The sequence below is a fragment of the Rutidosis leptorrhynchoides genome, chromosome 7 (genome assembly GCF_046630445.1).
Source record: "Rutidosis leptorrhynchoides isolate AG116_Rl617_1_P2 chromosome 7, CSIRO_AGI_Rlap_v1, whole genome shotgun sequence".
Classification (NCBI taxonomy): domain Eukaryota; kingdom Viridiplantae; phylum Streptophyta; class Magnoliopsida; order Asterales; family Asteraceae; genus Rutidosis; species Rutidosis leptorrhynchoides.
Window position 1 is genome coordinate 6,226,897 of NC_092339.1, and position 23,920 is coordinate 6,250,816.

The following is a 23,920-nucleotide window of genomic DNA, read 5'->3' on the forward strand; positions in this document are numbered from 1 at the left end:
GTTCAGTTCATTTTTCAGAATATTAAGCACTTGGTCAGCAGGATGACCAAGTCTACTATGCTATGTAGACTTAGACAACATACACAACTGAAGGTTAGAGTGATGACACTCACCCTTATTTGAATCACTGAAAATATACAAGCCATCATATAAACTACCAGTCAGAACAGTCTTCCTGGTTACAAGATCCTGAATATAACATGCACAACTATCAAAACCAACAAACAATGAATTATCTCTTACCAAACAATACACAGACAAAAAGCTAACACAATAATCAGGAACAACCAACACATCATACAAAACCAAATCTTTTGAAATTCTTAAATTCCCAATCTGTTTAACTTTTTCTCTTGTTCCATTTGGATGACCAACAGTTAAGTTAAAACTTGACACATCATTAACAACCTCAAACCCCTTACATGAATTTGTCATATGTTGATTAGTTCCTGAGTGTGACGACCCAGAAATTTCCGACTAAATTTAAACCTAACCTTTATATGTTTCCAACACGATAAGCAGAATTTGTAATGTTGAATCTCAAAAAGTTTGGAACTACATTCATGTAATCAATTACCCTTTGACCGTGTTCGACGATTCACGAACAATTATGTGTATATAGATATGTATATATAATATATAATATTAACTGAAAACATTAACAAAGTATTAGATATATGATACTTTACATGAACGTATTTGTTTCGATATATTTATTGACAGAATTAAGAGATAATATCAAATGATTGAATTATCAGATACATTATGATATGATTACGGGCCAATGTTATGAGGTCCACTGTGATTTAAGAAATCTATTCTTTTTGACAATATTCGAAAAATGGTAAAGTGATTTATAAGTAAGAACATGGAATGTAAATAACTTAGATGTTGGATATCAACAAGTTAAGTAACTCGACATTTTTCATTAAGATGATTTCATACGTTTATTAAACCTTTGGACTTTATCTCATGCTTCACCAACAGACTGTAATTTAAAAACTTAAAATCTATTATGAATATATATAATTCTACTTTTCTAAAATATTTTATGATATAACGATTTAAATTAATATTAAATATATTTATACGCGTATTATACGTACATAGTTTTATACTTTTACTATACTTTAACTTTAACTTTACTTTACTTTTACTTTACTTTAACTTTAATAATTCACTTTAATAATTCATACTTTAATAATTCACTTTAATAATTCATACTTTAATAATTCACTTTAATAATTCACTTTAATAATTCATACTTTAATAATTCACTTTAATAATTTATACTTTAATAATTTACTTTAATAATTCATACTTTAATAATTTACTTTAATAATTCAAAAATCTATTATAAATAGAATTCAATAGGTTTCATTATTTCATAGAAACTTGAAAATATATTTCTCTAAACTCTCTCAATCGATTTATATATATATATATATATATATATATATATATATATATATATATATATATATATTTGCTCTGTATTATTTCAAGATATTATTAGTATACATAAAATATTACGACGGAGTGCTGTCCGAGTGATTTCAAAATAGTTTTTTTTGAATGAGTCGAAGCTAAGGAAATTATGGGTTATAGCTATGGAGGTGATGGGTATGGTTCATGGGTATGCTCGTGAGGTCAATCTAGTGTTTATCATCTCCGTTGTGTCTATGTACTTTCCTGCAATATTGAATCTCAATATTGATACGTTCGTGAATCCGAGGCCAACCTTGCACTTGTTAAATGACGTTATATGTATTTTTACTACGAAATACAGTATTGTGAGTTTCATTTGCTCCCTTTTTAATTGCTTTTGCAATATATATTTTTGGGCTGAGAATACATGCACTGTTTTATAAATGTTTTACGAAATAGACACAAGTACTAAAACTAATTCTACGTGGGTTTAAACCAGAAATATACCCTTAGCTTGGTAACATTAAACTACTTGTCTATGTACGGTAGGTGCGAATCCTAAAGATAGATCTATTGGGCCTGACAAACCCCATCCTGACTATGGGATGCTTTAGTATTTCGAGGTTATTTTAAACACACCTGATTTGGTGTACTTCAGAGGGTAAAACATGAACGTTAAGGCTTGTTACCGGGTGCCTACAACTTATAGAATACTTTTATACACTTGCGAGTGTACATATATTTATAAACGGAAATCTTGTGGTCTATTAATATATTGAAATGATTGTTATGATTAACCTATGAACTCACCAACCTTTTGGTTGACACTTTAAAGCATGTTTATTCTCAGGTATTAAACAAATCTTCCGCTGTGCATTAGCTCATTTTAAGGATATTACTTGGAGTCATTCATGGCATATTTTGAAAGACGTTGCATTCGAGTCATTGAGTTCATCAAGATTATTATTAAGCCAATTATAGTTGGATGTATTATGAAATGGTGTGCATGCCGTCAACTTTCGTTGTAAAGAAAGTTTGTCTTTTAAAAACGAATGCAATGTTTGTAAAATGTATCATATAGAGATCAAATACCTCGTGATGTAATCAACTATTGTGAATCGTTTATAATGTATATGAACGGGTCCTTTCACTGAGTCTATAATCCATCCAAAGTTAACATTTTCTTTTTTCATTAATATTACATGACTTGAATTTGTCAATGTTTTGGTTGAAGACCACATTTAAGTTCATAAAGTTTCCTGTCATATTAGAGGATGAGTGTGCAGGAGCACTTTTCCCATCCAGAAGATTAACTAGCTTAGCAATTTTCTCATTGGATAGTGTACGTGAAGTTGTACCTGTATTGCAGGCACCACTAGTAGAACTAGAAGAGTGATTAGTGCTTAAAATTGATAAATTATTAGAGTTTCTTCTTTTAAAATTTGGTGGATATCCAACAACCTCAAAACATCTATCTACAGTATGATTTATCATACCACATTTAGTGCAATTAAGATTATTAGGTCTAGGTGGATATCCTACAATTTCAAAGCACTTTTCTATTGTATGTCCAGTTCTACCACACTTTTTGCACTCAGGTTTGGGATTATTATTAAACCCTTTAGGTTTACCAGTGTTAAAAAAGAAAGCAGATGATTCAGTTATAGATTTCTTATCATGAACTCCTCTATGTGATTCTTCTCTTGATATTATATTAAAAATGCAGCCTTAACAGATGGTAAAGGATCACTAGTTAGGATAGTGGTCCTTACTTTCTAATAGGAATCATCCAGTCCCATCAAGAATTTCATTAGTTTTCTCTGATTATAATATTCTAGTCTCCTTTTATCAGAATCACATTCACATGAAGGTAATTTACACATAATATCATATTGTTTCTATAGAGAGTTCAGTTTAAGATAATAATCTGATACATGAGTACCATTTTGAGTTAATAATGAAATTTTTTGTTCAAGATTAAACAGAACAGAACCATCAACTTTATCATAAGTTTCCCTTAATTCCTCCCAAACCACAGAAGCCAACTTTGAATAAATTTGACCATAATACAATTCATCAGAAGCACAACCCAAGATCCAAGACAACCATAGCATTACACCTTTCTCATTGATTAGAAAGAACTTCATCCTCTTCATCTTTTTCAAGAGTTCCATTTATAAAACCAAGTTTATTTTTAGTTTGTAAAGCTAATTCCATGGCACGAGCCCATGATTTATAATGTTCAATACCTTTGAGTTTAAAATTGATTAAAGGTGTACTACTGATGTCACTAGCATGTAAGTAAAGAGGATTACCAAAATCCAATTTACTTATCATGGTAGTAGATGTTTCACCCTCATCACCAGACATTTTAACAAATCAAACAATAAACACCTAATATTACAAACCAAATAACAAACACAGAAAATCACGAAGAATTAAAGAATCACTACACTTGATCAGGCTTCCTTTGAAGTCTAAGGACCAAGGTTCAAGAGTTGGGTGTAGTAGAGTTCTTTAATCTGTAAAACATAATAATGAAAGTGAAGAAGATTGTCTTGGCTATAGACCAAGTATAACACGTAGGGGCGGTTGATTCCTGTAAGCACAGAAACTCCTACGTGTAGGAACTTGCTACAAACAATAGGTAGGAAGATATTCCCTTACAGAGTACTCCTCCTCAACCTTGATATTAACAGTGGAAGACTTCTTGAAGACAATCACAAGAATCGCCTTCAACCACAAAGAATTAGGGTTTTGAATTGAAACCCTAATTTGAACCAATTTCTTCGATCTTAAATACAAATACCAATCGATTACAAGAGATTTGGAACCGAGTCATAACAACATGATCTTATTCAGAACAGAAACCCTAAACCACCGATCGAACTTTTAACCTCTCGAAACCCTAATAATTGGATTTCGAACTAACAAACACCACAGATTGAGCACCCGCTCTGATACCATGAACAAACTATGAATGATTTAGATAATCACTTTTAAACAACTACAAAATTAGATCAAACCACAAATACAGATTTAACACTTGAGAGAAAAACGTATACAGTTTTCAGATTGAATGACTGAATAAACAAACCCTAAAACACCAAACTATATATACACTCTAAGAATAGATAAAATACAAACAGACCCCTGCACTTGTAGAACTTCGGTAGAATATCAAAAATGGTCCATGCACTTGATGTTTTAGTAGAGACAAATATGGAAACCTAATCTCAACTATGTCCCATCTGTGTAACACCCTGTTTCTGTTTCTGCCTTTTCAGTTATATGGGACGCCGTCCAGAATGGGGGACGCCATCCAGCAGTGAAGGACTGGACGCCGTCCAAAAAGTTGGACATCGTCCAATTTGTCTGACGGGCCAGCTGTTTTACTTTGAGATATTTAGAGGGGCAAAATGGTATTTTCACATGTGAAACGAGTTAAGGCCACAAGATCAGTTTTATGAGCCTCATTTGCTCCACTAAAACCCACACAAACACTCTCATCTTGTTCTAGTGAGAGAGTAAGAGTTTTAGAGAGAGAGAGCTTGATTTGGAGAAGAAGGAGTCGGATTCTCACTAAAGATCGGGTTCTAAAGTTGTTCATCTTGCTCCTAGCTACGTTTTGGTAGTTTTGGTAAGTTCAAACTCCGAATTTCATTTGTTAGATTTGATATTCAAGTTAGGGTTTGAGCTAGGTTTGTTGTAAAACCCTTTTAGATGATGAAGTGGGTTCATGGTGACTAGTTATTCTTGTCACTTGGCGGGTTTTGGGTTGGTTGACGATTTGGCCTTGATTAGGCTTTGATCTTGAGTTTAATCACTAGGTTTAGTGATTATGGAAGTGTTGGAACACTTTTGGGTGTGTTTGGTTGACTAATTTTGAAATGGGTCAAAATTAGGGTTTTGGTGTCAAAATGGGTATGACACGTGTTTAACAGTTGTGTTCGGGTTTAATCGGTGTATTAGGACCATTTTCAGTCGTGTTAGTGAGTATTGGTTAATTTGGGCGCGGTTTGTGCTTGGAAGTGCATTTGGGTCGAAATTGCACTAAGTGTCAATTGGGTTGGTTTGTAAGTCAACCCTAATTTGTGTGTGTGTTTTGTGATAATGGAATAGGTACTTTCCATTAACGAGTTGCGGATTATTCGGTGGTATTCATCAAGGCTATAAGGTGAGTGTTAATATCCTTTGTGCATATGTATGTGTAGGATGGGTGCGGGTCGGGTGAAGTGGTTCTCGGTTATAGAGCTCACTTCACATATAGGTGGATTTGATGGACTTTTGTTTAGGTCCAATTAGCACGGTTGTGCGTTTTGGTTGATCACCTTTGGCGAGGTACACGTTTTATGTGTACGTTATCACACGTGTTTGTGATGTGGAGTATATAACCCCAATGGTTAAGGGTTGATATCGTTGTGATGTGGATAACCCCGATGTGGTGGATTTTATAATCCTGTGACTGTGGGTTTTGAGTTGGAGAAGTAGATCTCGTGTAGTTCGGATTCACGATGACGCGTGTAGTTCGGTCATCTTATCGGAAGTGAATCTCGTGTAGTTCGGATTCACGATGACGCGTGTAGTTCGGTCATCTTATTGAGGTAGTAATCTCGTGTGGTTTCGGATTACTAAGGCTCGTGTAGTTCGGCCAACCTCGATGTTGCGTTGTTGAAGATAGTAGTCTCGTGTGTATGCGGATTTACTAAGGCTCGTGTAGTTCGGCCAATCTTCATTGTGGTGTTTGGTATTCGGTAATGGGTTAAAGGGTTAACCTTATTCGTTTATATATTGTTATGTATATATTGATGTATTGTTGTGATGTAGCTAACCCTCCGGGTGTAGCTCATTGGCGTTGTTCACATCGTCATTGGTGAACTTATGTTTGTTGATGTATCTTTAGCTCGTTGCTTAGTGATTGTACGGTATGCTTAGTTTAGCTTTCCTTTATGCTTGGATGCTCCGGTATGCGGTATTTGGTTATTTGTGTGGCGTGTCCATTTTATGCATATATATGTATGTAGTATATTCTCACTCACTAAGCGTTAGCTTACCCTCTCGTTGTTTACATTTTTATAGATTACATGGATGCGGTGGCTCGGGTAAGCGTGGAAACTAGTGGACTTGCGTATTTGCTTTAGAAGGCTTGCTTTTGGATTTGATTAGGATTGGGTAGTGTATTCCCCAATCCCATGCTCGGTCTATGTTTTGAATTTAACTAAATGGGTCGAAATGGTCACTTGGTTGTAATTTGGGTTGATGTGGGCCCGGTGTTGTAAAACTCAATTTTATTATGGAAAACTCTTAGTTTTAATTATTATAACACATTGTGAAAGTGTTTTGGTTTAAAAGTGTCGGGAAGCGGGTTTTTCGCCCGTGTGTAATTGTTAAACTGATCAGAACTTTTTAGTGTATTTGGACGCCGTCCAAAAGGCTTGGACGCCGTCCAGTCCTTCAGAGCTGGACGCCGTCCAGATGAATTGTCCCATAAAATTTTTTTTAGGCACGTTTTTGGATGGATAACGGGTTGGGTCGTTACAAGTGGTATCAGAGCATGGTCTAAGGGATTTAGGTGACTTGAGATAGGTACCTAGACTTAGACTTTTGTGTGTGCTTAATTTGTTGCAAGACTTGTAGGATTACGGGTCGGAATGGGTTATAGTTAGTGCCTTCTTTGTAGGTGGACTAACGTTATATTAGTAATGAGGATATTATTAATATACTATTGTGTTGTGATAATAATTCTCGCGTGTGTTTATATCGCGTAGAATTTTGTTTGTGTTTGTTTATATCATCGAGCGAGGCGGTCGTTGTACTAACGAGTTGATACGGCGTGTGTGCGTAATAACGATTTGCAAACCTTATTACGGGTGTAAATCGTGGCTAGCAAGTGATGTACGACGAGTGTTTAAGCAAGATGGGGGCGGTATTGTGTGTACTTTATACGTTCGTGATCTAATCGCTTTTGCATTCCTTAGAATGGCGACGGGAAACGGGATCGAGAAGAACGATCTAGAATTTAACGCTAGAATTTAACGCTAGAGTTGCGGCCGCCGTTGCGGAGCAAATGGGTGCGTTTCGAGAAGAAATGGATAGGAGGTATTCCGAATTTCAAAGTAGTGGTGAAATGGAGCGTTGTCTTAAGAGCTTCATGAGGACTAAACCCCATATGTACGACGGAGAACCGGATCCTTTGATAAGCACAACTTGGATCTCGGATGTCGAAGAGTGTTTTCGTACTATTGAATGCCCTCTCGAGAAGAGAACAAGACTCGCTACTAGTTTGTTGCGGGGTAGGGCAAAGGATTGGTTGGATGGCAAGATTGATCTTGTCGGTGGCGAAACGTTTATGGCGTTATCATGGGATGAATTTAAGAAGGAATTCTTCGAAGAGTTCCGAACTTCAGCCGATTTGTCGGAAATGCGTAATGAGTTGCGAAATTTGCAACAGGGTTCTATGGATTTGAATACTCTCAAGACGACCTTTATGGCGAAGGCTCGTTTTTGCCCGGAGTATTTGGGGAATGATCATTTGTTGATGCAAGATTTCTATCGGACTTTTAATGATGACTTGAAGAATAAAATTAGCCGGGGTCAAGCGAAATCGTTTGCGGAATTATTCGACTTGGCTAGAGGTTTCGAGTCGTATTCGTGATCGAAGATGGGTGAACCTTCAAGTGAGAGAAGGGTTGTTTCGTATGGTGCTCCAAGTAAGAGAACTAGGGGTCCGAGCGTGAGTACGGGTGGTACACGGACGGGCATATCGGATTCTAGTGCGTCTAGGTGTTACAATTGTGGCGTGAGGGGTCACAAGTCTTGGGAATGTTCGGGCATGGTGTGCTTCCATTTCCAAGAAGAAGGACATCGTAAGTCGAAATGTCCCGAGTTAGCGAGGACGGGTGCGGCAAGGAGACCTTAACGTACGTTTCTTTTTAGTAAATATGTCCTTTGATTATTTATTATGTGCCGTTGAGTTTGAGTTTATTAGATGCATTGTGTTATGCATGTTATTAATATGGGTGACGTTCCTAATGGAAGTACCCTATGGTGACGTTTGATTGTCGGGCGAAGGGCGTAAGACTTGGTGCAACCAAGCATTCCTTGGTATTTGAGAAATGTTTCTACCAAACTATGGAAATAGGTTTTGGTGTTCGGTCGTTAAGCGCATGTTCGCTTTCGTGTTGAAATTGATGAACCATGAGGTTCGTCGGGTGGATTGAATTCCTTGAAATCGAGTGTAACACCCCGTTTTTCCGTACGTATCGAAAGGTACATACCTAATCATTTATACGTTTGTAACTCACTAGATTATGTGTAATTGTATAGATATATGTGTAGATATATATATATATATATATATATATATATATATATATATATATATATATATATATATATATATATATATATATATATATACTTGATAATGTGTGCGCCTACAAGTTTATACATGAGCTTTGATAGCGTTAAGTCTTATGAGACAATTGTTGAAGTTTAGGCGAATGTAGGAAGCGGGATTTAAGTGTGCGAATCAAATAAAATCAAAATTTGTTTAAGGTTGTCGAACTGTCCAGTTACAGCCTTGGGCCGCACCGCGACAAATGGGTCCGCGCCGCGGCATATAAAGCATTTCCAGATCAGAAGTCAAGTTAAAAGGGGTCGTTTTTCCTTCGATAAGTCGCGCAGCGACAAAAGTGCCGCGCTGCGGCATCTCTGCTTTTCTGACTCCGATGTTTACTCTATTTAAAAGGGTTTTAGGGGTAATTTGGTCTTTTCACATGTAGATCAGATTTGAGCATTTAATCACAACCACTTGTTCATTTAATGTAATTTCTTTTCTCTTTTCTTTCCAATTTCTCTCCCAAAACTTAAAACCCATTTGGATTAAAAGTGAGATTTGGTGTTGGAGATTTGTGAATCAAACCTAGGAGCGAGATTTAAAGTTGTTCTCCTTGTTACTAGCTACAAGAAGATAGTTTTGGTAAGTTCTAACTTTATGTTTTAAGTTTTAATTGGCTAATGGCTAGGGTTTGGGTTACTAGAAACTTGTATGACCCATTTGAGGGTAAAATGGGTGAATTTGGGTTATGTTGTTGTAATGAAACCCTAATAGCCACAATCTAGGGTTTCGGCCTTGTGAATTGAGGTTGTAGGTGTCAATTGGTGTTGTTAGTCACTAATGCACTTTAAGATTTATGAAAGAAGTGTTAATGGGTAAGTTTGACTTGATTGTGTGGCTAAGTATGAAAATGGGTCAAATGGGTACTAGTTGACCTAATTGGGTGACATGGGTATAAATTACCCTAAGTTATGTTAATTAATGTTCGTAGACTTTAAATCACTAGCCTTGGCGATTTAATATGAGTCTTGGCTATTTATGGGCGGTTGTGGTGTGGTTGAGTCATTTAATGCGAATTGGGTCATTAAATGCTCAAGTAAGTGTAATGTGGTTAATTCCACAAGTTGGTGTATTGAATGTGTACTTAATGAATTAGGTACATTGCCTTGAAGTTCGGACGTGCATAATCATCATCCTTGTGTCAAGGTGAGTGGAATAAGTATACATGTACGTATATGATGTGTTTACTTGTATAAATGGATATGTGTTGTCCAAGTTAGTGATATATGCGTTGTACGCTAACGGTTTTAAGAACGGATATATGTTGTCCAATTTAGTGTTATATGTGTTGTACACTAATGATTTATGAATGGATATGTGTTGTCCGATTTAGTGTTATATGTGTTGTACACTAACGATTTTACAAACGGATATGTGTTGTCCAAGGGTTAGTGATATATGTGTTGTGCACTAACGGTTGTTGTGAACACCAATGGGAAATTAGAGTACCATTCCTTTTACGATTTGGTTAGCCATGGTTGTATGAATTGTTCATTAGCATACTTAAATACGAACTATATGCTTTTGTTATTGCTAGCTCAATGTGAATTGTGGTTATTGGTATATGCATAATGCTTTGCATGATTGTCGAATTGCTAGCTTGTGTACGGTATTGTGTAAGTGTTTGCAAGTAGATATATTATATATGTGTATGTATAATTATAGCATTCACTAAGCATTAACTTACCCCACTCGTTGTTTATCTTTTTAGTTGCAGGTGCGGATAAGGGCAAAGGGGTTATTGGGCACTAGGTGGCCTTTGATGATGTTTTACTGAAGTTTGAAAGTTGGCCTAACGTTTTGGGTAGTTTAGTCCCAAACCATGCTCAAAGGGTCGTTTGGATTACAAACTATCGTTGTAGTGGGTCAAACTTGTATTGAACTTAATTAATGGCCTTCGTGCCTCTTGTAAACATTTAAATTGTTGAACGTTTAAATAGAACGTGTGGATTGGTTTGCATATTTTATTGGCGCGTAAATGTGTACCATTACAAAAAAAATTTATCGTATGGAATACGGGTTGGGTTGTTTCAAGTGGTATCAGAGCATGGTCTAAGGGATTTAGGCGACTTGAGATAGGTGCCTAGACTTAGACTTTATTGTGTATGCGCTTTTATGCGGGACTTGTAGGGCTTTGAGTCAAATCGGGAATTGTTAGTACTTTGGTTTATGTGAACTAACCTCGTGCTAATTGAATTGTGTTGTGTTTAGCAATCATCAAGCGAGATGGATGTTGTACTAGCGAGTTAATGCGACGAGTTCGCGTAACAATGATTAGCTACCATTGTTACGGGTGCAAATCGTGTCAAACAAGTAATGTACGACGATTGTTGAGCAAGGTGGAGTAGTGTGGTGTATATGTATATACGCTCGTGTTATGTCCTTTTGTTTCATCGTCTAATCCATTTTGTTTTATAGAATGAAGACGAGAAATGGACCCGATAATGGTAACGGGGACACTAGTGAGGACGTTGAGTTCACGGCGAAAGTTGAGGCCATCTTTAAACGTCAAAAGGCGGAGTTCCTCGAGGATGTTAAGAAAATGTTTCTAGATACGATTGATGAGCAATTAGTCAATGTAGTCAAGGAGCAAGTGAAGGCCATTTATCAAGAGGATAATGTGGGGAGACGGGACTTCTTTTATAAGAATTTTAAGGATTCTCAACCTCCCACCTTTGAAGGTGAACGAGACCCTCTCAAGAGTGCCCGATGGATCTCCGATATGGAAGGGGCTTTCCGTACTTGTGAATGTCCTCTTGATAAGAAGACAAGGTATGGTTGTAGCATGTTAAGGGGTGACGCTAAGCTATGGTGGGATGCGAAAATCCAAGTTTATGGTGAAGAACAATGCATGGATTTTACTTGGGATGAATTCAAGGTAGAGTTTTTCGATGAGTACCGAACTTCGGCCGATCTAACTAGGCTTAAGGACGAGTTACGTTCCTTGAGGCAAGGGTCGATGGATTTGAACACTCTCAAATCCGTGTTTTTGTCCAAGACCCAATTTTGCCCGGAGTATGTCGGGAACGATAAGATGTTGAAGGAAGACTTTTATAGGATCTTGAATGATAACTATCAAGAGAAAAGTAGTGTGAACGTGGTGAAGAGCTTTGATGAATTGTTCAATATGGCGAAGGGTTTTGAAGCGCTTGTGTTGAGAAGCGCTTGTGTTGGTAAGAGGAAGTTCGAGAATTCGAGTCAATCGAGCTTTTCCAACAAAAAGAACAAGAAGGGCTCTGAAGGTGTTAATAGTGTGAAGAAAGGTGGCTCTGGTGGTCATGTACCCATGTGCTATACTTGTGGGCAAAAGGGTCACATCTCTCGTGATTGCCCCAACTCACCTTCCACACCCAAATTTACTTTTTCAATTGTGGTAAAGAAGGGCATAAGAGGCCCGAGTGTCCCGAGTTGAGCAATGATAATGTTAAGCGGTTAGAAAAGGCGGCGGGTACAGCTAGGGGTCAAAATTATTTGATGACCAATGACGAAGCCAAACAATCAAACGAAGTTGTCTCAGGTACTTTCATGGTTAACTCTAATCCGGCAAGGATTCTATTTGATAGTGGTGCAAATTTGTCTTTTGTGTCACCTCGATTTGTACCTAAACTTAATAAGCTATTAGTTAAGTTAAGTCGTCCGGTAGAATTCGAAATAGCGGACGGCAAGATGGTGCTAGTGGTTGACGTATGTAAAAATTGTGATGTTGTGTTTGGTGCTGAAAACTTTAAAATTGATCTCATCCCTATGACTTTGGGCGATTTTGATATCGTTGTTGGTATGGATTGGCTCGATCGAAATAGAGCCGATATCGCATGCCACGAAAAATCTATTCGGGTGAAGACCCCAAATGGGGAAGAGTTAATTATTCACGGTGATAAGCGTAGGAGACTTGTGCCGATATGCACTTTTGCACGGGCACGTCGTTCTCTTGTTAGTGGTGGCATAGCTTTTCTTGCCCATGTTGTTGATACTCGTGACGAGCCACCACCTATACGTGAAATTCCGGTGGTTAGTGAGTTCGAAGATGTTTTTCCGGATGAGCTACCGGGTGTTCCGGCGGAAAGACAAGTAGAATTTCGCATTGAGTTAGTTCCGGGAGCTACTCCCATTGCTAAAACTCCTTATCGTTTAGCGCCGACGGAAATGCAAGAGTTGTTAAATCAAACCCAAGAGTTGCTTGAAAAAGGTTTCATTCGAACGAGCTCCTCGCCATGGGGTGCTCCGGTCTTGTTTGTGAAAAAGAAAGATGGAAGTATGCGGATGTGCATCGATTATCAGGAGTTGAACAAAGTGACGATCAAGAATCGCTATCCATTACCTAGGATTGACGATTTGTTTGACTAACTCCAAGGCGCAACGTATTTTTCTAAGATTGACTTACAGTCCAGCTATCATCAAGTGCGGGTCCGTGAGGAAGACATAGAGAAAATGGCTTTTCGAACGCGTTATGGGCATTTTGAGTTTGTAGTTATGCCTTTTGGTCTTACGAATGCACCAGCGGCATTCATGGATCTTATGAACCGAGTGTGCCAACCTATGTTGGACAAGTCGGTGATCGTGTTCATTGACGACATACTAGTCTACTCGAAAAGTATGAACGAACATGAACGCCATTTGTGTGAAGTGTTGAAGACATTGCGGAAGGAGAAGTTGTATGCAAAATTCTTCAAATGTGAATTTTGGCTAAGGGAAGTTCAATTCCTTGGCCATATTGTGAATCAAGAAGGAATTCAAGTAGACCCGGGGAAGATAGAAACGGTGAAGGGTTGGGGACAACCGACTACGCCTACAGGAATCCGAAGCTTTCTCGGATTGGCCGGTTATTATCGTCGGTTCATCCAAGACTTTTCTAAGATTGCTTCTCCTTTGACTAAATTGACAAGGAAGAACGTAAGATTCAATTGGGAGAACGAGCAAGAAATCGCTTTTCAACTGTTAAAAGAGAAATTGTGTCAAGCTCCGGTGTTAGTGTTGCCGGAAGGGGTAGAAGACATGACGGTTTATTGTGATGCTTCTTTAAATGGGCTCGGGTGTGTTTTGATGCAAAGAGGTAAAGTCATCGCTTACGCCTCTCGACAATTAAAGGAACACGAAAAGAGATACCCGACACATGATCTTGAATTGGCGGCGGTGGTTCATGCGTTGAAAATTTGGCGCCACTACTTGTATGGTGTCAAGTGTACGATTTATTCGGACCATAAGAGTTTGAAACATCTCTTTACTCAACGAGATTTGAATTATCGTCAACGTAGATGGATGGATGTGGTAAAGGATTATGATTGTGAGATACTTTACCATCCGGGAAAGGCGAACGTGGTCGCGGATGCGTTAAGTTGAGAGAGTCATCACCCGGCGTTACGATTGGGATTGTTACGTATGATTATTACTAACGATTTTCTTGAAAAACTCGGTGTGATTCAAATAGAGGCCTACGTTCACGACAAGCATGCAGAACGAATTGTGGGACAATCGGAGTTCATTACTATGGGCTCGCGTGGTTTGTTGTCTTTTCGAGGAAGAGTGTGGGTGCCTAAGATGGGTGATTACCGACAAGTGCTACTCGATGAAGCACATAAGTCAAAATATTCCATTCATCCGGACGCGACGAAAATGTATCTTGATTTAAGGAAGCGATATCGTCGGAGACCTTGGCTAAGTTGTTTATCAAGGAAGTCATCTCTCGACACGGCATTCCTATATCGATTGTTTCGGATCGAGATACTCGTTTTACATCTCGATTTTGGGAAAAGTTTCATGAGGATATGGGTACACAATTGAAATTGAGCACGGCGTATCATCCTCAAACGGACGGTCAAACCGAACGTACGAATCAAACTTTGGAAGATATGTTACGCGCGTGCATTATCGATTTTGGTGGTAGTTGGGACGAGCACTTACCTTTGGTGGAATTCTCGTACAATAATAGTTATCATACTAGTATTGGGATGCCACCTTATGAGATGCTTTATGGGCGTAGGTGTCGAACCCCGATTTGTTGGGGTGAAGTGGGACAAAAGGAAATCGGGAGTACCGATTTAGTTTTAGAGACGAATAGCAAGATTGATGTGATTCGAGAGCATTTGAAAAAGGCTCAAGATAGGCAAAAATCTTATGCCGATAAACGTAGACGAACGATCGAATTTCAAGAAGGTGACATGGTGATGCTTAAGGTTTCGCCATGGAAAGGTATTATTCGATTCCGGAAACGAGGAAAGTTAGCTCCTCGGTTTATTGGGTCGTTTAAGGTTTTAGCACGTGTTGGTGAAGTCGCGTATCGTTTGGAATTACCCGAAGAGCTTGCGGGGATCCATAATACATTTCATGTTTCCCATCTCCGTAAGTGTCTTGCGGATGATTCATCTTGGGTGCCATTAGACGAGATTGAGCTAAATAATAAGTTAGAGTATATCGAGGAACCAATTGCCATACTTGATGAGAAGGTCAAAAGATTGAGACATAAAGAGGTTAGGACTTTTAAAGTCCAATGGCATCGTAGTAAAGGTTCCGAGTTTACTTAGGAGCCCGAAGAATTCGTGTTGGTTTATCTTCCTTCTTGTCATGCGGCTTGGATCGCGAGGACGCGCTCCGATTCAAGTGGGGGAGAGTTGTAACACCCCGTTTTCCCGTACGTATCGAAAGGTACATACCTAATCATTTATACGTTTGTAACTCGCTAGATTATGTGTAATTGTATAGATATATGTGTGTGTGTATATATATATATATATATATATATACTTGATAATGTGTGCGCCTACAAGTTTATACATGAAATGTCCCGTTCTTATTGATTAAAAACGTTCCATATTAATTGATTTCGTTGCGAGGTTTTGACCTCTATATGAGACGTTTTTCAAAGACTGCATTCATTTTTAAAACAAACCATAACCTTTATTTCATAAATAAAGGTTTAAAAAGCTTTACGTAGATTATCAAATAATGATAATCTAAAATATCCTGTTTACACACGACCATTACATAATGGTTTACAATACAAATATGTTACATCGAAATCAGTTTCTTGAATGTAGTTTTTACACAATATCATACAAACATGGACTCCAAATCTTGTCCTTATTTTAGTATGCAACAGCGGAAGCTCTTAGTATTCACCTGAGAATAAACATGCTTTAAACGTCAACAAAAATGTTGGTGAGTTATAGGTTTAACCTATATATATCAAATCGTAACAATAGACCACAAGATTTCATATTTCAATACACATCCCATACATAGAGATAAAAATCATTCATATGGTGAACACCTGGTAACCGACATTAACAAGATGCATATATAAGAATATCCCCATCATTCCGGGACACCCTTCGGATATGATATAAATTTCGAAGTACTAAAGCATCCGGTACTTTGGATGGGGTTTGTTAGGCCCAATAGATCTATCTTTAGGATTCGCGTCAATTAGGGTGTCTGTTCCCTAATTCTTAGATTACCAGACTTAATAAAAAGGGGCATATTTGATTTCGATAATTCAACCATAGAATGTAGTTTCATGTACTTGTGTCTATTTTGTAAATCATTTATAAAACCTGCATGTATTCTCATCCCAAAAATATTAGATTTTAAAAGTGGGACTATAACTCACTTTTACATATTTTTACTTCGTCGGGAAGTAAGACTTGGCCACTGGTTGATTCACGAACCTATAACAATATATACATATATATCAAAGTATGTTCAAAATATATTTACAACACTTTTAATATATTTTGATGTTTTAAGTTTATTAAGTCAGCTGTCCTCGTTAGTAACCTACAACTAGTTGTCCACAGTTAGATTACAGAAATAAATCGATAAATATTATCTTGAATCAATCCACGACCCAGTGTATACGTATCTCATTATTGATCACAACTCAAACTATATATATTTTGGAATCAACCTCAACCCTGTATAGCTAACTCCAACATTCACGTATAGAGTGTCTATGGTTGTTCCGAAATATATATAGATGTGTCGACATGATAGGTCGAAACATTGTATACGTGTCTATGGTATCTCAAGATTACATAATATACAATACAAGTTGATTAAGTTATGGTTGGAATAGATTTGTTACCAATTTTCACGTAGCTAAAATGAGAAAAATTATCCAATCTTGTTTTACCCATAACTTCTTCATTTTAAATCCGTTTTGAGTGAATCAAATTGCTATGGTTTCATATTGAACTCTATTTTATGAATCTAAACAGAAAAAGTATAGGTTTATAGTCGGAAAAATAAGTTACAAGTCATATTTGTAAAGGTAGTCATTTCAGTCGAAAGAACGACGTCTAGATGACCATTTTAGAAAACATACTTCCACTTTGAGTTTAACCATAATTTTTGGATATAGTTTCATGTTCATAATAAAAATCATTTTCCCAGAATAACAACTTTTAAATCAAAGTTTATCATAGTTTTTAATTAACTAACCCAAAACAGCCCGCGGTGTTACTACGACGGCGTAAATTCGATTTTACGGTGTTTTTTGTGTTTCCAGGTTTTAAATCATTAAGTTAGCATATCATATAGATATAGAACATGTGTTTAGTTGATTTTAAAAGTCAAGTTAGAAGGATTAACTTTTATTTGCTAACAAGTTTAGAATTAACTAAACTATGTTCTAGTGATTACAAGTTTAAACCTTCGAATAAGATAGCTTTATATGTATGAATCGAATGATGTTATGAACATCATTACTACTTCAAGTTCCTTGGATAAACCTACTGGAAATGAGAAAAATAGATCTAGCTTCAAAGGATCCTTGGATGGCTTGAAAGTTCTTGAAGCAGAATCATGACACGAAAACAATTTCAAGTAAGATTTCCACTCGAAATAAGATTGTTATAGTTATAGAAATTGAATTAAAGTTTGAATATGATTATTACCTTGTATTAGAAAGATAACCTACTGTAAGTAACAAAGGTTTCTTGATCTTGGATGATTACTTGGAATGGATTTAGAAAACTTGGAAGTAAACTTGCAATCTTGGAAGTATTCTTGATTTTATGAAACTAGAACTTTTGGAATTTATGAAGAACACTTAGAACTTGAAGATAGAACTTGAGAGAGATCAATTAGATGAAGAAAATTGAAGAATGAAAGTGTTTGTAGGTGTTTTTGGTCGTTGGTGTATGGATTAGATATAAAGGATATGTAATTTTGTTTTCATGTAAATAAGTCATGAATGATTACTCATATTTTTGTAATTTTATGAGATATTTCATGCTAGTTGTGTAATGACCCGCACTTTTTCGATCGTTCTATACTTATAAGATTAATATTTACATAAATTAAACCTTACCAACATGATAAGCAATCCAAATTGTTGAGACTTATGTTTTCGAAAAGAGTTTTACACAACGTTTGACCGTCTAGTTTGACCGATGATATCACGAACTATATAACATATGATAATTATACGTTTGTGTATATATATGTATATATACATATTTAACATGATCCAAGAATGTTTTAATATCTCATTTTGTATTAATAACAATAAGTTATAAGTATATTTTGAAACTACTAACTTAAGTTTTCAAAACGATAACCATACGTAACGTTATTTGACATAAATACTTATAACATATAATGTTTATACATATATCGTATAAGTAATGTATTTAATCACTTTTAAGGACTTAAATACATAAAACAATATAAGTGTATTCACAAAAGATAGCTATATTTGAATTCTCATTCCATTTTTCACAAAATTTCTATACGTATATCTAGAGTACATGTACTCGTATCATACCTAGCTTCTATACATATTTACTATTGGTATATACACATCAAATCACCACCAACCAGCCCTTGTTCAATGCCTTATGTATAAGGTAACTACTTTTGTTATCTAGTATGACAATTTCACATGATTAAAAGATTTTTTCACAAAATTACAAACTTATACACCTTTTACATCACCATTTATACTCCATCCATTTTCAATTTTTGATTCATTTTTACCTCAAACCTCTAGCTAAAAACACACACACTTTTAAGAGTCTTAAACTCCATAACCATTCAGCTAATATCCATGAAGATCTAGCCATAAAAACATCACTTAATCACCATAAGAAAACTCTTACAAAAACACTTCAAGAATCCTTCCAAGAACACAAACTTACTTCCAATCTTTCATCCAATTCCATCACCCTTTTGGTTCTAGGTTCTTACTCCTCTTTTACAGCAATCTTGTACAAGTAACTTGAGGTAGTAACTTTGTTCATAACCTTATTCGATTCATATATATATAGCTATCTTATTTTGTGGTATAAAATTTTAACAACAAGAACATAGTTTGAATGTTTTCAAACTTGTTTGCAAACTAAATAGATCCTTCTAAATTAACTTTTAAAATACTTCAAGACCTGTAATATAACTTAAATATATGCTAATTTAACAAGGTATAATTTGGTTTTTCAAAGAACACCTTAAAAACTGTTTTTACGACGTCGGAGTGTAACCGGGGGCTGTTTTGGGTTGGATAATTAAAAACCATCTTGAACTTTGAATTGGAGGTTTATATTCTGGAAAAATGATATTTCTTATGAATATGATGACACATAAAAATTTTATGATTTAATTCAAAGTATAAGTATTTTTAGAAAAATGGTCATTAAATGATATTTTTGTAACAAAAATGATTAACTTCATAAGTTTCACTAAAGTTTGACCTATGACCTGTGATTTCGAATACAAACTAAGGTATTTACAGTTCATAGTCTTAAAGAGGGACTCGATCCAAGGAAGTGGCAAGTTGAATCAACGAAAACGGAGTTGTAACGAAGAAACTATGACCAAAACGAGATCGGATATCTAAGACTAGTTTAGCTACGAAAATAATTGGAGAAAATTAAATAAATCACATCTTTTTAAAATAACATGATATTTTATATATATGTAATCATAGTTTAATTTTATATGGTTCAGGATCACCCGTAAACAATACGAGAAGATTAATCATAAGATCCCATGATTGTACGCAACACGTCATTTGACAACACCGGTACTTTATGTACGCAACACGTCATTTGACAACACCGGTACCGTGGGTCAAGATTAATCTCGACCAATACATATACGATGGGGTTTTTATTTATTTCATTGGGGGTTTATTAATCACCTAAAAATGAACCATTTAAAATTGAATTACTAACATCGAACTGCTAACTACGGACTAAGGAATTATTAAAAGTATTATAAGTATATATATGTGACGATTGTTTAAAAAGAAAAGGTATTGATATATTATATATGGTTAGGTTTGTGATATCAATCGGAGACCAAGTCAAAATTACATATCTTCAAGACGAAAGTGAGTATATAGTCCCACTTTTAAACTCTAAATATTTCGGGATGAGAATACATGTATTTCATGTTTTACGATATGGACACAAGTAACTGAAAAATATATTCTACGTTGAGTTGTACCACTGGCATACTTCCCTGTAGCTTGGTAACTGTTATTTACAGCGGTATTGTAAACGCGAATCCTGTTGATAGATCTATCGGGCCTGACAACCCCAACCGGACTGGACGACCAGTATTCAACGGTTGCACAGTACTTCGTTTCGTGACTACACTTGGTACGGTGTAGTAAGATTTCATAATAAAGGGAATATGCGACGTGATTAAATGTTAAGTATGGTTACCAAGTGCTCAACCACTTAGAATATTTTTATTAAAATGTTTACATATGAAATCTTGTGGTCTATATTTATATCGCTGCCGGCATTAAACCTATATCTCACCAACTTTATGTTGACGTTTTAAACATGTCTATTCTCAGGTGATAACTAAAAGCTTCCGCTGCAACATGTTGAATTTAAGCAAGATCTTGAGTATGCATATTTGTGTCAAAAATAAAACTGCATATCCGAGGAATTGTAATGTAAAATACGCTAGAAATCGTATTGTTATCATCACATGTAAAGTTTGTAAGTCTAAGATTATCGCTAAACGATAATCATCTTTATATTGTCTAAAGCTTGTATTAACATAAGAGTTATGGTTTGTAATGTAAAATAAATGCAGTTGTTCTTTTAAAAATGTCGCATATAGAGGTCAATACCTCGCAATGAAATCATACGTTATCTAACTCGTTCTTATGGTTAAGGACGGGTTATGACATGTGGTATCAGAGCGGTGGTCTTAGCGAACCAGGTTTGCATTAGTGTGTCTAACCGATAAGTCGTTAGGATACATTAGTAAGTCTGGACTTTGACCGGGTCTGATTTAAAAACCATTGCTTATCGTTGTTGGTTAAAATTTATATGTAAATATTATGTAGTACTAATGGGTTAGTTGTTGTGTGATAGATGTCGGGCTCAAAACATGTTATCACATTCAGCGACTTCGAACCAGAATCTTCAGATGGTGTTCCAGTCATTAACCTATCCGATGACGAAAATAATATCTTTGGGGAAGACTCACAAATTCCGGATGAACCGACTATAGAGAACCCGGAAAGTGAACCCGAGGAGGAAAGTGAACCCGAGGAGGAAAGTGAACCCGAGGAAGAAATACAGGAAATTACGAAAGACAAGTTCGAATTAGGAAAGAAACGAAAGGCTAATGAATTAGAAAATTCAAATCCCGAGTTTAGTAATGATGATGTGGCACCAACTCCACTAGACACTACCACCCCTATTCCCGCTATTCCTATTCGTTCTATCCCGACATCCAGTTCTTCAGTCCCACAGCCAAAATATAGGCAGACCGCTAGGATAAGCGTTAGGCGATTCATTGAACCTAAACGTCTTAGAAAATAGACCAAACGATGCGCTGCCGTATTAAACCATGGGATCATATAATGTTTTGTATAATATTATTAGTGTGGTTTGCTTAATGTTCGATGTAAGATAAGCATATGTAAAATAGTGAAGTGTGAAATGCAATAATTTTCCATGGTTAAGTATTATTTAGATGGTAGTAATTGATTCTGTACTAAGCTATTAAGTATGGACATTAACGGGTAGGTACTACCCTAGATATAATTATAAAACGCTAATAAGAAGAAAAGGCTTTTATAATAATACCTGGTTCATATTATTAATAAGCTATAATGTACTGTAAATATACACTACATCTATAATATTCCATGTGAATAATTATTTTCTTTTCATTCTTATAGAAGAATATGGCGCGATTGAACCGAATGACGGAACAAGAAATTCAGGAACTCATCAATCAGCGAGTGAACGACAGAATGTTATGGGTCGAGGCTGCAAGAGGTGCTGCAGTTAACCCAAATCCTCGTGTGGGGTGCACTTACAAAACTTTTCAAGCTTGCAAGCCCTCATCATTCAGTGGAAAGGAAGGACCGATCGGTTTAACCCGATGGATAGAAAAGATGGAGACTGTGTTTAAAATCAGTGGTTGTGTTGAAAAGGACATGACCAAGTATGCATCATGCACTTTACAAGATAGTGCACTCACGTGGTGGAAAAATTATGTGAAGGCTGTAGGAGGAGATGTAGCTTATGATACTCCATGGGAAGAATTCAAAATAATGTTAATCAACGAGTATTGTCCAAGGAACGAGGTTAGGAAGTTGGAAGATGAATTACGAAGCCTGAAGGTTGTTGGTACTGAAATTACCAACTACAATCAGCGATTCATGGAATTAGTTTTGCTATGTCCTGAATTGGTTCCAACCGAAGAACGGAAGATTGAAATGTACAAAGATGGTTTGCCCAAAAAGGTCAAGGCAAATGTTACAGCATCGAAACCTAAGACAATTCATGAAGCTATAACCATGGCAAACGAGCTAATGGATCAGGTCATCATGGATAAGAAAGTATCCAATACTGATGTGAAGGTATCAGGTAACAAAAGAAAGTGGAATGGAAATTATGATCGAGGTAACCAACAACAATCTTTTAAGAAACAAGAAATCACGCAAGGTGCGGGTAGTGGTTTAAGCTTTGGTTATAAAGGACAAAATCCTTTATGCAACCGATGCCACAAACATCACTCTGGTTACTGTAATGTGGTATGCAACAAATGTAATCGAAAGGGTCATCTTGCTGAAGATTGTAGGGCTCTCGTTACAAATACAAATGGTACCAAGACTCCTGCCACTAATGCAAATAGAACTGCTTTGGCTACCGTTACTTGTTTTGGGTGTGGAAAACAAGGTCACTATAAGAGCCAGTGCCCGAATCCAGAGAAGAATGTCGGACCTGCACGTGGGAGAGCATTTATCATTAATGCTAGAGAGGCACGTGAAGACCCGGAGCTTGTCACGGGTACGTTTACCATTAATAACTTAACAGCATCTATTATATTTGATACTGGTACCGATAGAAGTTACGTGTGTAGAAATTTTTACACTAAATTGAATTGTTCATCATTACCTCTAGATGCTAAGTACATGATTGAGTTAGCTAATGGTAAACTAATTAAAGCCGATAAAATTTGCCGTGATTGTAAAATAAATTTAGCCGGAGAAACATTTAAGATTGATTTGATACCCGTAGAATTAGGAAGTTTTGATGTAATAGTCGGCATGGACTGGATGTCCAAAATAGGAGCTGAAGTTGTGTGAACCAAGAAGGCAATTCGCATTCCTCGTAAGAATAAAACGCCAGTAATGATTTATGGAGAGAAGGGTAACTCAAAGCTAAAACTCATTAGTTATTTGAAAGCTCAAAAGTGCTTGAAGAAAGGGTGCTATGCTATCTTAGCACATGTTAATAAAGTCGAAAAGAAAGAAAAAGAGAAGTGCATCAATGACGTGCCTGTGGCAAGAGATTTTCCTGAAGTATTTCCGGAAGAGTTGCCGGGATTACCTCCATTTAGATCTGTAGAATTTCAAATAGATTTAGTACCAGGAGCTGCACCAGTGGCTCGTGCTCCATATAGACTTGCACCGTCCGAATTAAAAGAACTTCAAAGTCAGTTAAAAGAATTACTAGACCGTGGATTCATACGACCAAGTACTTCACCATGGGGAGCTCCGATTCTATTTGTTAAAAAGAAAGATGGATCTTTTAGGATGTGTATAGATTATCGTGAATTAAATAAGTTAACTATCAAGAATCGGTATCCACTACCGAGAATTGATGACTTATTTGATCAATT